Raw genomic sequence first — 16,089 nt, 5'->3', positions numbered from 1 at the left:
TCCACAACCACCTCTTCATGCAAAATACAGTAATTATAAATTAAATAACTAGCCATTTTGAGGCATCCAAAATCAGCTTCCTCCCCTTGCCTAATACCCAATACTAATCTTCAACCGTAAACCAGCCCTGGTGTAACCTGCATTCTGGCGCTAACATATTATATCTTCATATTAAAATGAAGCAAAGCTTCAAATTCATTCATCTTCCTATTAAACTTTGCACTCTATGTTTGTTTCTGTATTTGATAGAAAACCCCACTAAGACAAATCTTCTAAACTTATTTACCCGGGCCTTTGACACCCGAGGTGCACATTTTTAGGCCTCACCCTTTCGGTGACTGTAATTCTTTGTTTCTAAAATGGTTTTTAATATTTTATTTTAAATTGCTGTTACCTGCCCCTGGACTTTATGGTGAAGAATGTAATAATAATAATAATAATAATAATAATAATAATAATAATAATAATAATAATATGCTTTAAATTAAAATTGAGGTTAATAGATAAACCAACTTAATACAAGATGCATTTGAAAATATGTTCTGCTCTCTGTGGAATAAAGGATCCACACAAATGTAATGCTCTTGATCTCAAGAATTGCCAACAGGACTAATCATCATCATCATTTATTACTTATACCCCACCCATCTGGCTGTGGTTGCCCAGCCACTCTGGGCAGCTTACAGCACATAAAAAATGGTAAAACATCAGACATAAAAATTTTCCTGATACAAGAAAGGTCACAGGCTGTCTCTCCCCTCCTTTCTCTGCTCATACCAGTCTTACAAAGCAGTACCATTAATGTTTACTCAGAACTAAGTCTCACTGTGTTCAGTAGGGCTCAGTCCTATATAAGTGTACTCAGGATTGCAGTCTTCAATCCCGGATACCATTTTACCATTCCTTTTACAGATGAGAAAATATTTATATGTAACTACAGTGGTACCTCGGGTTACGAACCTAATTTGTTCCAGAGGTCCGTTCTGGTTTTGAATTATGGTGCTGGAGGAGACTCTTGAGAGTCCCATGGACTGCAAGAAGATCAAACCTCTCCATTCTGAAGGAAATCAGCCCTGAGCACTCACTGGAAGGACAGATCGTGAAACTGAGGCTCCAATACTTTGGCCACCTCATGAGAAGAGAAGACTCACTGGAAAAGACCCTGATGTTGGGAAAGATGGAGGGCACAAGGAGAAGGGGACGACAGAGAATGAGATGGTTGGATGGTGTTCTTGAAGCTACCAGCATGAGTTTGATCAAACTGCGGGAGGCAGTGGAGGACAGAAGTGCCTGGCGTGCTCTGGTCCATGGGGTCACGAAGAGTCAGACACGACTAAACGACTAAACAACAACAACAACAGTGGTACCTCGGGTTACGAACCTAATTTGTTCCAGAGGTCCGTTCTTAACCTGAAACCATTCTTAACCTGAAGCACGCTTTCACTAATGGGGCCTCCCGCTGCCGCCACCACACAATTTCCGTTCTCATCCTGGGACAAAGTTCTCAACCCAAAGAACTACTTCCAGGTTAGTGGAGTTTGTAACCCAAAGCGTTTGTAACCCGAGGTACCACTGTAATACAATTTTTTCAAACAACTCTACAAATGATTTCCTCGACATAAACATATGTGGACATTTGTCTCCAAGATTTATGTCAATAACAGGCTACTATTTGGTTGTATGTCGTTTTGGTTGCCTTGAACAAGATAACAAATTTAATAAATAATGATCATAATAATTATGTTAAGATGTCCAGATGCTTGCCTCCTAACAATACCTGGTGCTAATATTCCACCCCCAAATCTTATTTAAAACAAAGATAAAACAACTACATACAATAAGAGCATCATCCCCGAATACTGTATGCTAAAATCGTCACAAAAACCCAAAATGATACATAATAACCTCCATCGCTTAGAATACTGTCCACAACTAAAATGTTATATTGTATCAGCAGCAGTGCTAGTCTGCAGGGTTTATACAGGAAGGAGAAAAAATAATAATTAAAATATTTAAATACGAGTGCTTCATGCAAGCCAAACTGTGATGTAGACCATATGCATCGTTCTGACATATGCCTCATTGTTTATACAAACTATAAAATTGCCCCTGGTGCCAATATTAATACTTGATACTAATACCCGATACTAATCTTCAGCTGTAAACTATAAGCAGAATTGCCATCAACTTTCAACACAGTACTGAGTACTGCACTTCCCTGTTTCTGCCCACACCAGTGTGTGAAACTGAGCTGCTGTGGGTGGGGACATTTGAAGCCTTTCAGACATTCGTTGTAATATTTGCATTGGACATGATGGCTTGCTCAGTGATTTTTGTTTCAAATGAGATGTATTAGTATTAGTATTATTATTTTAAATGCATATACTGTACTGCCCTTCATCCAAAGATCACAGGGTGGTTTACAGTATAAAAGCACAAAACATATAACACAACAATAACCTCCCCAACACATTTAAAAGGCCATAGATTATTTAATCAGGCAAAGGTCTGGAAGAAGAGAAATATCTCACACTCCAAAACCACCATGCTACAATGTTGTTGTTATTTGGTATTATGGAGCTACAGTACGATAATGCTAATTTTAAAAATACAGTAGTATTAATGAAAAATCCAGCATCTTAAAAAGCAGAGACATCACCTTGCCAACAAAGGTCCGTACAGTTAAAGCCATGGTTTCCCAGTAGTGATGTATGGAAGTGAGAGCTGGACCATAAAGAAGGCTGATCACCAAAGAATTGATGCTTTTGAATTATGGTGCTGGAGGAGACTCTTGAGAGTCCCATGGTCTGCAAGAAAATCAAACCTATCCATTCTGAAGGAAATCAGCCCTGTTTGCTCACTGGAAGGACAGATCCTGAAGCTGAGGCTCCAAGACTTTGGCCACCTCATGAGAAGAGAAGACTCCCTGGAAAAGACCCTGATGTTGGGAAAGATTGAGGGCACAAGGAGAAGGGGACGACAGAGGACGAGATGGTTGGACAGTGTTCTGGAAGCTACCAGCATGACTTTGACCAAACTGCGGGAGGCAGTGGAACGAAGAGTCGGACACGACTAAACGACTAAACAACAACAATGAAAAATCTTTCCATTCATGGCTATTTTAGCAACATGGTGAATGACAGTGGCTAGAAAAGGGGGGGGGCTTAATTGTATGGCATTCCAGCCCAATGGTGTTATAGTGCTATACTCTCACATTCCATGGAACCAGAAGTATTTTAGCGATAACAGAATAGGATCTTTCTCTGGCATAATGAGCCTTCCCATTATTTTCCTCCCCCTGAAGTCCCCAGTACACTTCCCCCCCCTTTTTTTTGCAAAGCACTTAAGAGGCTCTATTTATAATCAAGCTGCATTGTCCTTGCCTGCGAGCCTAGGTGAAATTGCCTCGGTTTCCGAGGTGAGAGCTGGGGCAGTTTCGCCTGGTGTCTCACGGGCAGAGGCCAATGCAGCTCGTTTCTTTCAACACTGCGGTATATTGCCACACCGCGATGTTTAGCTGGCGATAAACCGTGATGTCGAAAAGCTGATATCACCCAGCTCTAGTAACTGCATGCCATTTCTTACAAACCATGACAAGCTCTCAAGTGCCTTTTTATTGCAATCAAAAACGGGCATACTTGGTTAGAAAAATATACTTCATTTGTTTAATTTCAAAACAGTTGCAAATCTACCATTATACAAATACCAGTTCTCTGAATGTCATGAATATGACATGCATTTAAGTTCCCTATCAATGTAGTGCAATCTCCTATTACAGTGGTACCTCGGGTTAAGTACTTAATTTGTTCCGGAGGTCCATACTTAACCTGAAACTGTTCTTAACCTGAAGCACCACTTTAGCCGCCGGAACACGATTTCTGTTCTCATCCTGAAGCAAAGTTCTTAACCTGAAGCACTATTTATGGGTTAGTGGAGTCTGTAACCTGAAGCGTATGTAACCTGAAGCGTATGTAACCCGAGGTACCACTGTACCTATGTTTAGAAGCCAAAAGGCAAAAAGTTTAGAAGGCAAAAATGTTTCTTTTCCAACCAACCCTTTGGTTTTTAATTATGTGGCCTCCTTCAGTGGGTGGGAAGTCTCAGTCCTGCTTTTTATAAACATGAATGTATTTTACTCTGTTTTAGTTTTATGTAGCTTTTAATGCATATTTCTAAGTTGCTTTGTGTTACTTCTTATAAGAAAAATGACTAATAATTTCAAATAATCTTTATAGTAGCAGCCATTCTCACTTCTTACAAACACTGATGTTTAGTGCTCATTTTGTATGAAAGCACAAAGCACTTCCTGTAGTGTAATGATCAAGCTAACTTACAACCCAGTTTCTGAGCCATGCTTCAATGCTATTTATTTACAGTCAGATTTTAAAATGACCATTGTAAAATGGCCAGAATATTTCTGGCAAAAAATTAAAGAAAACGCATGAACACAACTATTTGCAACAAAACGAACTGAAATCAATTCCCGCACGCCTGTTGAATTTCACCTTTGAATGAAGAACCAAAGAATTTGCTTTGTAAAAATGCTTGTAAATGAACCCCCTGCTGAAGAGAAATAAAAACTTTTAGGGGAAGTGTTAGAGGAAATTGTTGGTTTTCGATACGTAAACATTTAACAATACCTTTTTACAGCCTGTCTGGGTCTCAGGCACATCTACAGTTCAAAGGCATTAATGTGATTTTTTTTTCATTTATTTTTTACTATTCATTCATAGCTTGCCAAATTATTATCTCCTTAATCAAACTGCAGTTTAGGAGACAAGAATGGCTGCTGGTGGGAAATCACATTTTCCACAGGAATCTTTGGATCATTCAAACTGTATCCTAGAACAATCCTGACAAAGTTCAAAGCAACACCAGTTTTTCTTTATTAAATTGGAAAATGCTTCGGAAAAACCACAGTGGAAACAATGGGATCAGCATTCATCTTTTAAAGGGTTTACCTTTTGAATACCCTATGTCATCCCACCAGTAAACCAAAAGGAAAGTATTCACATCTGGTCAACATTTTGTACTGCAAAATACCCACCCACTCCCATCAAAAGATAAAATATTTCTTTCAACAATATCTCTAAAGCTCTATACTTTGATACGTTTGTTCTCATCACTCTGTCAGTCTAGTTGTCTCATACACTAAGTTGTACATGGATAAGGAGACAGGCCGATGGTGGGGGAACGTCTAGCCTACAAGCCTAATTCAGCTTGCCAGGTCTCAGAGGTTGGTCCACCAAGCCATTTTGGGAAAACCACACCTACCTCCCACAGGCACGCCATTATATATGAAGTCAGGCGCAGGGAAGTTCAAGCCACGGTTAAAAGAATGAAAAATTAGGAGCACATGCTTAAGTATGCGTCCGATTCTTACATGCACACCATCTTAAATTCAAGCCAGGCTGCAAAAGATTTTCCTTCGCAGATGCAGCTCTTTGATAGACTGTAAAAGACTTTGTCCACAAACAGCAACCATATATAGCTATCAAATAAGTTTAGAACTAAATTTATTCTTAGGGGTCATTATGCTAACTGTTCAGTTGCGAGTCATAGTAAAAATATCTTGGAAATTAAGCTCAGCAACTTTAAAGGGCTCTCCTACTTTTCAATGGGCACTACGTAAAAAAATAAAATAAAATCATTTTATTTCTGTTACCCTGTGCATAACAAGCTAGAGTCTTTTTGTTTCAGCTGCCCAAAGACAAAACAAAATTCATATCTCAAGGAAAAGACACAAGGTTTTTTAACTTATCTTACAGAGTAGTAAAAGGAAAATTACAGAGCTGAACAATGTTGAAGTTTTGTCAGATAGTGTTAAAACACACACAGCAAGAATAGATTTCCCCATAGCAATGCATTGTGTGAAAAGAAAAAAAGCAAATATAAATGGCCATAATTTCAGTTGTGACATTTGGCATAATGCATTAATATTAACTCTATGAACACACTTCTGGTTCTGGCTTTGAAACGACACATTTAGGATCTGGCTTTAAAACTACCTAGAGCTGATTCACAGACAAGGAACTAGTGACTACTAATTAACTAATGACCACTGCACAGTGGTACCTCGGGTTAAGAACTTAATTCTTTCCAGAGGTCCGTTCTCAACCTGAAACTGTTCTTAACCTGAAGCACCACTTTAGCTAATGCGGCCTCCCGCTGCCGCGCGATTTCTGTTCTCATCTTAACCCGAGGTACTATTTCTGGGTTAGTGGAGTCTGTAACCTGAAGCATCTGTAACCTGAAGTGTATGTAACCCAAGGTACCACTGTATAAAGGCTTATGCCAATAGGCCACATTCACACAATATGGGGGGGGGGGGAATGGAAGGAAGGGTGTAAGAATTCTATGACCAAGTGTTTATTTGTGTAAGCCCCAGTTCACATCAAATATTTTACATGCAGTGAGTGAAGGTATGAGAGTCCTAAGGCTTAATCCACATGTATAACCTATGTACATAGGACAAGCCTCAGGATCCCATTTATTAAGTACTACCTGACTGTAAAGTTCCTCCCTGCAATTATGAAAATCATTCTAGAATTCCCTCTAGGTAGGAAAAGTTGCTCAATGAGAAGGGTAATAATATGCTAGTTGACCTCTAGCAACTAATGCTTCCTCTCTGTAGAATATTTGATATACTAGGCAAGTGGCGGTGTTCTTGTAACTTGCTTTTGCAAACTGCAAACCACACGCCAGAACTGAAGAGCAAGACAGAGCCATGGGCAGCTGCACATGCCATAATCAACTTAATGCTGCTGGCACAGCTACTTATTGGCTCTTTCCTCCACCCTTTGCCTTGCATCAGCCAGAACCTCTGTTGTTACGAAACAGATAAAGCAAAACCATAAGACTGGATTGCCCACATGCAAATAAAACCCACTAAGCAATGTTAGAAATGCCAAATACCCTATCCTGGAGTTATGGCACATGAGATGGTTTCTCATTATTTCTGTACCATATAGAAGAGAATCAGACACTTTGCAACTGCTTGCAGTGGTACCTCGGTTTACGAATTTAATTCATTCCAGAAGTCCGTTCTTAAACCAAAGTGTTCTTAAACTGAGGCGCACTTTCCCTACTGAGGCCTCCCGCTGCCAGTGCCCTTCCACCGTTCGGCTTCCGTTTGTCTTCCAGGGCAAAGTTTGCTAACCGGAACAACTACTTCAGGTTTTGCGGAGTTCGTTGTCCAAATCATTTGTTAACAGGACCGTTCGTAGACCGAGGTACCACTGTACTAGTGGCAGCAATTTTAATCTGATTCTATATCGTATATTTTCAATTGGATATTTTATTCTGGTACCTTTGTGTTGTTTTCTTTGTGTTGTTTTCTTAGTTAAAAGATTAAAACACAGAAAACTTTTTAAAACTGCACATACGTTATCTTCCAATACATAGGGTACAGGGTGGATCAAAAATATCAGAGTACCTTTGCACAACTTGCAACCCACCAGGCTGAAAACAGCCTACCCAAAGTATGCATGGCTGCCCGTTCAGGAGATGGGTAAACTTCTGCTGCTGCTAAAAGACAGACAATGCCATAGAGAAAGAAAGAGCAACCCCTCTAATATCCCAAGGAGGAATTATTCACAGAGAAGTTACAAGTAAAAGCCACTTGGTAGTTTAGCAGGGGTCAGCAAACTTTTTCTGCAGGGGGCCGGTCCACTGTCTCTCAGACCTTGTGGGGGGGCCTGACTATATGGGGGGGGGGAGAACAAATTCCTATGGCCCACAAATAACCCAGAGATGCATTTTAAATAAAAGGACGCATTCTACTCATGTAAAAACACACTGATTCCCAGATCGTCCGCGGGCCGGATTTAGAAGGCGATTGGGCTGGATCCGGCCCCCAGGCCTTAGTTTGCCTACCCATGGTTTAGTGCTTAGAGTAGCTGAAGAGATCCTCAGAACTGAGACTTGCAGGCTTTAGAGTCTTTCAGCAATAATAGGTACCACAAAGTGTAAACAAAAAGTAAATTGGCTGGTGTGTAGGGGAAGACAAGGAAAAATAAAGTTGTTTGTGTCATTCCTCAGTAGTCACAGAGAGTCCTGAGAATGGAAGGAGTTGTTGGCTGAAGATAAAGAGACACATATACAGTGCCCCCCCCAGTCCTTTCCCCCATCTCAGACCACTGGAAACTTGTTGAAGAACTTGGTGGGCTATTGTTGTACAAATTGTCATGCACTGTGCTAGATGCTGTACAATTTTAAATGTATTTTTACAGACACACCACACACCACCTTAATGAAGCTCACAGACCACCAGTGGTCCATGGACCACTGTTTGGGAACTCCTGGGATAGTATAAATATCACGCTCTTCTGGACACACAAAAATCTGTTTTTTAAAAAATAATTTCATGGTTGGATAAATGGCTCAGAAATAAGACAAAAATAAACATGCAAAAAAGAGCATGTGCAGAGTGGAACCAAAGTGAGCATTTATCATTTGGAAAACCGCACACGGTTATGCACTACTGCAACATAGCACAGTAATGGTTGATTTGATGCATTCAAAAACTCCATTTTCAAAGAATATATAACCATTTTAGTACGGTAACATGCTGCTGGGATACATTCACATGAAGAGTTACTTCAGTTTAACATGTTCTCAGCATGATTTGATTCCTCTACTGTAGCCCACAGGGAATGGCTGCATCTGCAACTTTCTGTACCCAACCATCTTCCTGGAAGCCCTCATGAGTTTCCTGACCATAGCTGCAGTCCTATACACACTTGCACATAAGTCCCATTCTCTCACACACACTCTCTCTCAGCCTCAGACCCTGATCTACAATAGCAGCATAACTTTCAGAGTTATGCTGTAATTTATATTCCACTCTTCTGTATCAATATATACTTGGGGCAGTTCCCAAGGATTTGAAAGGCAATAACAAAACTAATCGTAGCAGCAAAACCAAAAATAATGTAGCTGTTGTAAAAATTACTTAGATGATAAATTGAAGTGTGTGTAGCACTCTAAAGTGCTACAGAAATGATAAATATAAATATAAATGTACCCTGCAATCTGGCTGGTCCTCCTGCTATGGTATGGTGTCAATCAAGATACAACAGCTTTACAATCTTATATTTCCCATTTGTATTATTTTAATATGCTGTTTGGAAGGAAACCTATTTGGTTTTTCTTTTCTCAACAGAAAATGGTGTGATGAACTGCAGAAATATATTGACAGGTCTTTTAAAAATACATGTTTACCAATATAGTATAAAACACTCATAAGGCTTAATTTTGCATCTGTACCCTTGATGCCCTTTCTTCTTGCAGCTTCTTATGGGCCCCACAGATTGTTATTGGTTGTGGAAAGGAAAAACACACTGAGTGCTTCTCACTTCTGTGCTGTCTGTGCACTTTTTCCAATCTAAGAGAAATCCTGAAAATATATTGGTGAAGATTGAGTAGCTCTGTCTGAGCCTTAGGAAATATATATTGATCCTTACTGACCTTCTGACCTTTTTCAAAATACTTGATTTAATTCTTTAAGTGAATTGCTGCATTCCACTGTCAGAGCACCATATGGACCACAGAAATATCTTAAATACTTCTTGAGACAAGTGATTATGGTTCTTTTGCATTCACTTTAGAAAACATAATGGCATGCCCATTTTTAATTTAAAAACTTCACTAGAGTATATATGACTGTGGCTGACTGACAACAGCAATAAATCACTACCTAAACTTATCAGTCTTTCCAATCAATGTTTTCAGAATGAACTGCATGAACCTATCCCTTAAAATGTATCACAATGGAGGGTTTGGGAGGAAACCATTGATTGAAATAAGAAATATGCCTTCAAACTTGAGCCCTTGGAAAAGCACAGCGCACACCCCAAAATCTTGAAAATAATAGCTGAATAATAGTAGAAGTTATGGCTTGTTAGGGAATTAAAAGTTCTAAGAAACTATTTGGCTGCTTAAATTACCATCCTTCTCTTCCAAGCACTCCAATAGGTAATAAACATTTGCAAGAAATGCAATGGGATGTATCCAACAGTGTCCTTCACACAGACGGAAGGCTCTTTGGTCCAGTGGAGGCTTCATTCTGTGGAAAGGGGACACAAGTTCTGCAGAGTCTGCCTCCCCACAGTGGGCCTTTTCCAATTTATTTCCGGTGGGTCCCCCCTTTCACCTTCCAGAGTTTTGAGGAGTGCAAAAGTCACACACGTGCCCACAACTTTTACAACCCCCTTCAGAAAATACAACATGAAAATCAGCTTAAAACTCAGTTTCTCCAGTTTTGCCGAAAGTTGGCTCTCCCAAAAAATGCAGAAGAGGGAATGCAGTTTCCTTCACCTTCCTGATGTATTATCTGTTTCTCCACCACCACCCATAGCAAAAAGTTTTGGGGGGAAGTTTTGGCCCAGAACTGCCATTTATTGCACACCATAGCAGCTTCCCCCACTCCCCGTGAACCAAAAAACAATCAATATACTTCAATACACATAAAACACACACACTGTGTGATCCCCAGTGTGAGCAACAGCTGTGGTTCTGGTAGAAACCATTGCTCATGTGGTTCAAGCAAAGAGGATTCAAAGATAAGATGCATGAGAGATGAACTCTGTCAGTAGTCACACAGCGGCAGGGGGAGGTGTTTAAAAGCCCTTTATCCAATCAAGGAGATAAGAAGCTAAACCGCGTAAAGGGAGCACTGTGCCAAAGCCTATGTTGCATTTTACACTGGTAAAAACTTTTGCCTACATTTTGCTTCATGCCAGTCAGTCAATGCCAAGACCAAGACTACTGTGATTTTCTTCGTATATATGAAGGTGACTTTTGCCACCATCATTATGTCACGGTGGGGAGGGGACGCACTACCAAAACACAACAAAAAGCAAGTTGCCAGTGGCATGTTCTCACACACTTCTGACAATAATCAAAGGTGTCCTGAGCCAGAAGAAATAGTCAGATGCATATAGAGAACTATGTCTAACTTATGTGCATATCTTCCACAGCCTTGAGAAAACTATTAACAGTTCATCAATCTCCTAAGTTATTGGCCACAAAAGATGGCAAAACCTGGCCAACTGTAAAAGTAAATGCAGTCTACTGAGCTTCATACCTGCACTGTGACAGCGGTAACAATCCTTTCACCAAGCTGCACCCACAATTCTCTGTTGTTAGTGGGTCATATGATGTGGGGGGAGCTTAACAAAAATGGAAGCACTTTTAAATACACAATACGGTGGTACCTCAGGTTACATATGCTTCAGGTTACATATGCTTCAGGTTACAGACTCCGCTAACCCAGAAAGATTACCTCGGGTTAAGAACTTTGCTTCAGGATAAGAACAGAAATTGTGCTCCGGTGGCGCAGCTGCAGCAGGAGGCCCCATTAGCCAAAGCAGTGCTTCAGGTTAAGAACAGTTTCAGGTTAAGAACGGACCTCCAGAACAAATTAAGTACGTAACAAGAGGTACCACTGTACTGTTAAATATGTGGTGAAAGCTTTAACTTTTTTGGTATGGCTTTTCTGAGTCTACCAGAATTCCCTAGGTCAGGAATGATTATCCCGTGGTTCTCCTGTCATTGGACTTCAACTCCCATCATTCCTGAATCTTAAGCATTGACCATGTGAGCTGATGTCCAACAACTTACAGTTCCCCTTCCCAGCATTAGTTCATGCTACTTTTGCAAAATAGCCATCAGTGATCATTTCCTTACCTACTGCACTTTAATCCACAGTCATACAAACACATACAAAGGGTCCAACATTGCAAAATATACTGAAAACATCTGAATGCTTCCAGCAGGGTTCACTCTACACAAAACAACAATAAAAACAGACCAGTTTCACAGCACTTGAAGATTTTTTCATTCTAATGGTTGATATTGCAACTTGTGAAGGAAAGCAGTACACTACATGCCAATCGTAAAGCAAACTAACAAAAAACCTGTTTTCTTTGGAATTGGTAGGAAATTGGGCATTTGCATGGGTATTACCAATAACATTAGTATACCAAGTATATAAAAAAGAAAATAACAGCTTTTAGATATTTCAATTAGTGTCCCAATAGAGTAGTTATCATTTATTTAAAATGCAAAGGCAATTCTCTTCAAGCCCCGTAGCGAGTTACATTTTTACAAGAAAGAAATATTTGACAAGGAACATATGGAAAATGCTTTAACAGTTACTGCATATTATCCTAAACAATCCTCAACAATCTGCTTTTAGCCCAGTGGTTTTCTAAGCTTCCCCCAAATACACAGTCCAAACCAGGAAATTTATCAGCTGCACACTCCATGCATTTGAGACTTGCGTCCCACCCAGAATATTTTGATTTAATCACAGCAGCTAGGAAGGGTAGGGCAGAGAACTTTAAATGAAAATAGTGCCTGAATACAGTATACAAAAGTCCCAAATAAAACCTATGCTGCTGATTCTTTAAGCTGAAACTACTCCAGTAAGAACTTCTGGGCAAGGTTCTCAATTTAGTGCTACAAAATGTTAAGGAAACACAGTATTAAGAGTTAACTTCTCTCTCCTACAGTATCATGTACTTTTACCTGTCCTATAGTCACATGTAATCTGTGCCATTATTAGTCTAGCAAAGATATTAAGAAGGTATGACTAAATAGGTATATTCCTTCTTACTTGGTCACATTAAAACTGCATCTCAGATGACATCCTCTGAGCAAGGATGAAAGTGGAAGTTGAGAATATCGAAAGGAGTTGCTCCTCCAAATGCAAAGCAAAATTAGCCAATGTAAATCTACTTCTTGTGCAAGGGAGTGGGTGGTGCTGTGGTCTAAACCATTAAGCCTCTTGGGCTTGCCGATCAGAAGGTCAGCGGTTCAAATCTGCGTGACAGTGGTGAGCTCCCGTTGCTCTGTCCCAGCTCCTGCCAACCTAGCAGTTCGAAAGCACACCAGTGCAAGTAGATAAAACAGGTACCGCTGCAGCGGGAAGGTAAACGGCGTTTCCGTGCAATGTGGCATTCGTCACAGTGTCCCGTTGTACCAGAGGCCGTCTAGTCATGCTGGCCACATGACCCAGAAAGCTGTCTGTGGACAAACACTGGTTCCCTTGGCCTGAAAAGCGAGATGAGTGCCGCACCCCATAGTCACCTTTGACTGGACTTAATGGTCCAGGGGCCCTTTACCTTTTAGCTTACTTCTTGTACATAATTTGGGAAGAGATAGGTAAGGCAAATTAGCAACCCTACTCTAGCCTTAAAGCACTAAAGCACTTGCTGAATTTTTTTCAAGCATTGTCATACTTTTGCTGGAAACTGGCATGGTGACATAGCAAGCACCCACAAGCTTAGCGTTGCCATAGTTCAAATGTAGCCAATATGCTGCCCTCCAGATGTCACTGACTATGACTACCATCATTTCTGACCATTAGCCATGCTGTCTGGGGCTGGTGGGAGGTGAAGTCCAACAACATCTGGGTGGCACAATGGCTACCCCTGCCTAGTTAATCAAGTTCTGACTTATTTTGTAATGCAACTCATTGCCCAATGAATAGATCAGCAATTTGGTTTCCTAGCTTACTTTTTTCGAACGAAGTTTCTAGTCTCTGTCATTCGAGAGATATTAGGCAAAATATTCTTCCCAATTGCTCAGCAAGAAGAAAGCCTTGCTCCCTCCTGCCATCATCCTCGCCAACTGGTGAACGTCACAGCAACATATCTTGCTTTATATTTACCTCTGTTGAACACACTGATCAATGAAGAAGATATAAGCAGGATTTCAATTGGCCTCCTTATCAATAATAGCAGATTGGCAAGGGTTTTAATTGGATTCAATACAGAGCAGCACAGTGTGAACAGCTTTTCCCTAGATTGATCTTCAAAAAGAGAAAGTCCTCGGTGTAACATAGTGGCACGTACAGTAGAGTTATTCCCTTTATTACTGCTTCACATAGTGCAATTGAAAATGAGAGGAATGTTTCGGGAGGCTTGGCTCCTTTAAATATAAATCAGAACAACTGGTATGGGACTATTCCTTTTATAGAACCCAGTTGCAAAGACTCATTTTGCCAAGTCTCCCTAACGTGCTATACACCCCCAAATACACTGAACGAGTGGGGAAGTCATGATCCTACAATTGTTGTTTAAATACAACTCCCATCAACCCACACCATACATCAAGGTGGTTGGGGCTAGTGGAAACTGCATTCCAACAATATCTGGCAACAGGTTCCCCCATCCTTGCTCTAAAGTGAGAATCGGGGCCATAACTACAGTGGAATGATGGGTGCAACCACACACACACAAGTGTCTATGGGGCACAGCAAGGGCTAAGACAACTCATCCAAGTAAGCCAACAACAGAATTGTGTATGAGTGGGGGGGGGATGCAAAGGGATGGAGGCAAGGAAGTATGTTTCAGTCAGCACTGTATCTCACACTTAAATGAATTACATCCACCTGAGGACTCCAACTATAACAGTCAACTTTGCTGAACATGAACTACTCAAAACTGTCAGAACATAAAAAAGATCAACTGGCATCCTGCAATCCTCATTCCTAACATCAAATCACTCTTAAGAAAATCCTTTAGACACCAATATATAGATTTTTGTGCATGCGTAGAACTCTTGGAACTGAACCCCTGCATAAGATGTGATCATACTGTCCTAAAAGCCAGCCGCCATGAAACAGAGACAGTTAAGTGGTGAAGTGTATGCAGGATTATAGAAGTATGTTGTTCACAAGGACTAATTCTTATTAGCGTGCTAGCAGCCTGCTAATCCCTTCCCCCACTAAAAGTAGAGTGCAAACAATTAAACACACCCACAAATCGAGCCCACATTAGAAGCATCTCTCATCTTTTATTTATTTTCTACAGTTTCTGGTTGAAGGCGTAATTAACTTCTAATGTTATAAAAATAATTCAATCTTCATTGCAAGCAAACTTGCAGAAATGTTTTAAGACAAGCAGCTTGGAAATACTATAAAAATTCAATACTACAGCTTTGTGTTTGTAAATGTTGCATAAAGGAGGGGAGCAACACTTTGCTGTTTAGCTTAAATCCCTCATCAAGCATTCCAGATTCAAAGTCTAGAGACATACTTACAAAACATATTTCAGAATGAAGACATTTACTGCCCTCCCCAAAAAAAATTCTTAAAGAGGATTATTACTCTTGCATTTAAATCCAAAACTTTAGAAAGTTTTGTGGGAGGGAATCCCACTAACTCAAAATGGAATCAAAATCCAGTTTTGAAAAGGAGCACCCAGCACAGTGATTTTGATTCTACTTTCGGGAAACCCTTTCCACATTAGCTTTTCTCCCGAGGAATCCCTATTATTAGAGGATTTTGAGGCATATCATAGTGTGCGGTGTTCATTATGGTACATACCAGGCCTGCTGGTCCTTGCTTCTGTCCTGTGTGAACATGGAATATGCCCCTACAGCTGCATAGTAATGCTGAGCAAGTTGTGTCTCTGGGAGTACTGACCTTCATTACTTCTCCCCTGATAAGCTGCCAAAGGATTTCAGACCTCCCTAGACTACACTTTGAAAACCATTGCCCTATCAGAACACATACAAAACATGTCTCTATCAACATATTAACACTACTGATTCATCTGGGTAGTACTTATGAAATTACCTGTAACTGTAACTTATATAGATAAGCTGGTCTCTTCTGAGGTTTCTTTTTATATCAGTAGGATGGAGAATACCTATTTATTATGTCAGATTTTATCAACTACCTCTACCAGGCATGTCCTAAGTCCGTTTCAGGGGCCTAATGCAGCCCACCGGTAGGTTTAATCCGGCCCCTGTGGCAGTTTAATTCCTGAGGTAAAATCCTAAAAAAACCTCAACTACGTCAATCCTTAAAAAAGGTAAGTAACTTTGGTCGGCCCTCACAGCCCATCACTTCAAGAAATCTGGCCCTCTTTGGAAAAAGTTTGGACACCACTGTGTCTAAACGAACCCTGCTGAATCATCAGAACACTTTTCCAGTTACATGTGTTTAAACCTAAACATGGTCAGCTGGACAGTTCTTCAAAATGTTGTAGAATATTGGGGAAAATATTATTGGAGATTTGAAATAGAGTTTTGCACCAAAGGGACATGCCTCCATGATAGCATTACAAGTCTGAATTT

At 40.3% G+C, this 16,089-nt stretch overlaps 1 protein-coding gene across 4 annotated transcripts in view; it reads right to left on the bottom strand.

The window, feature by feature from the left end:
* The window catches only part of HELZ (helicase with zinc finger), a 117,731-nt gene that overhangs the window by 92,439 nt on the left and 9,203 nt on the right, over positions 1 to 16,089 (bottom strand). The gene's annotated exons all lie outside the window — the stretch shown is intronic.

Source organism: Podarcis vaucheri, assembly GCF_965113315.1.
Source record: "Podarcis vaucheri genome assembly, chromosome: 2".
Taxonomy (NCBI): Eukaryota; Metazoa; Chordata; class Lepidosauria; order Squamata; family Lacertidae; genus Podarcis; species Podarcis vaucheri.
This window is presented reverse-complemented; position numbering and strand designations above follow the sequence as displayed.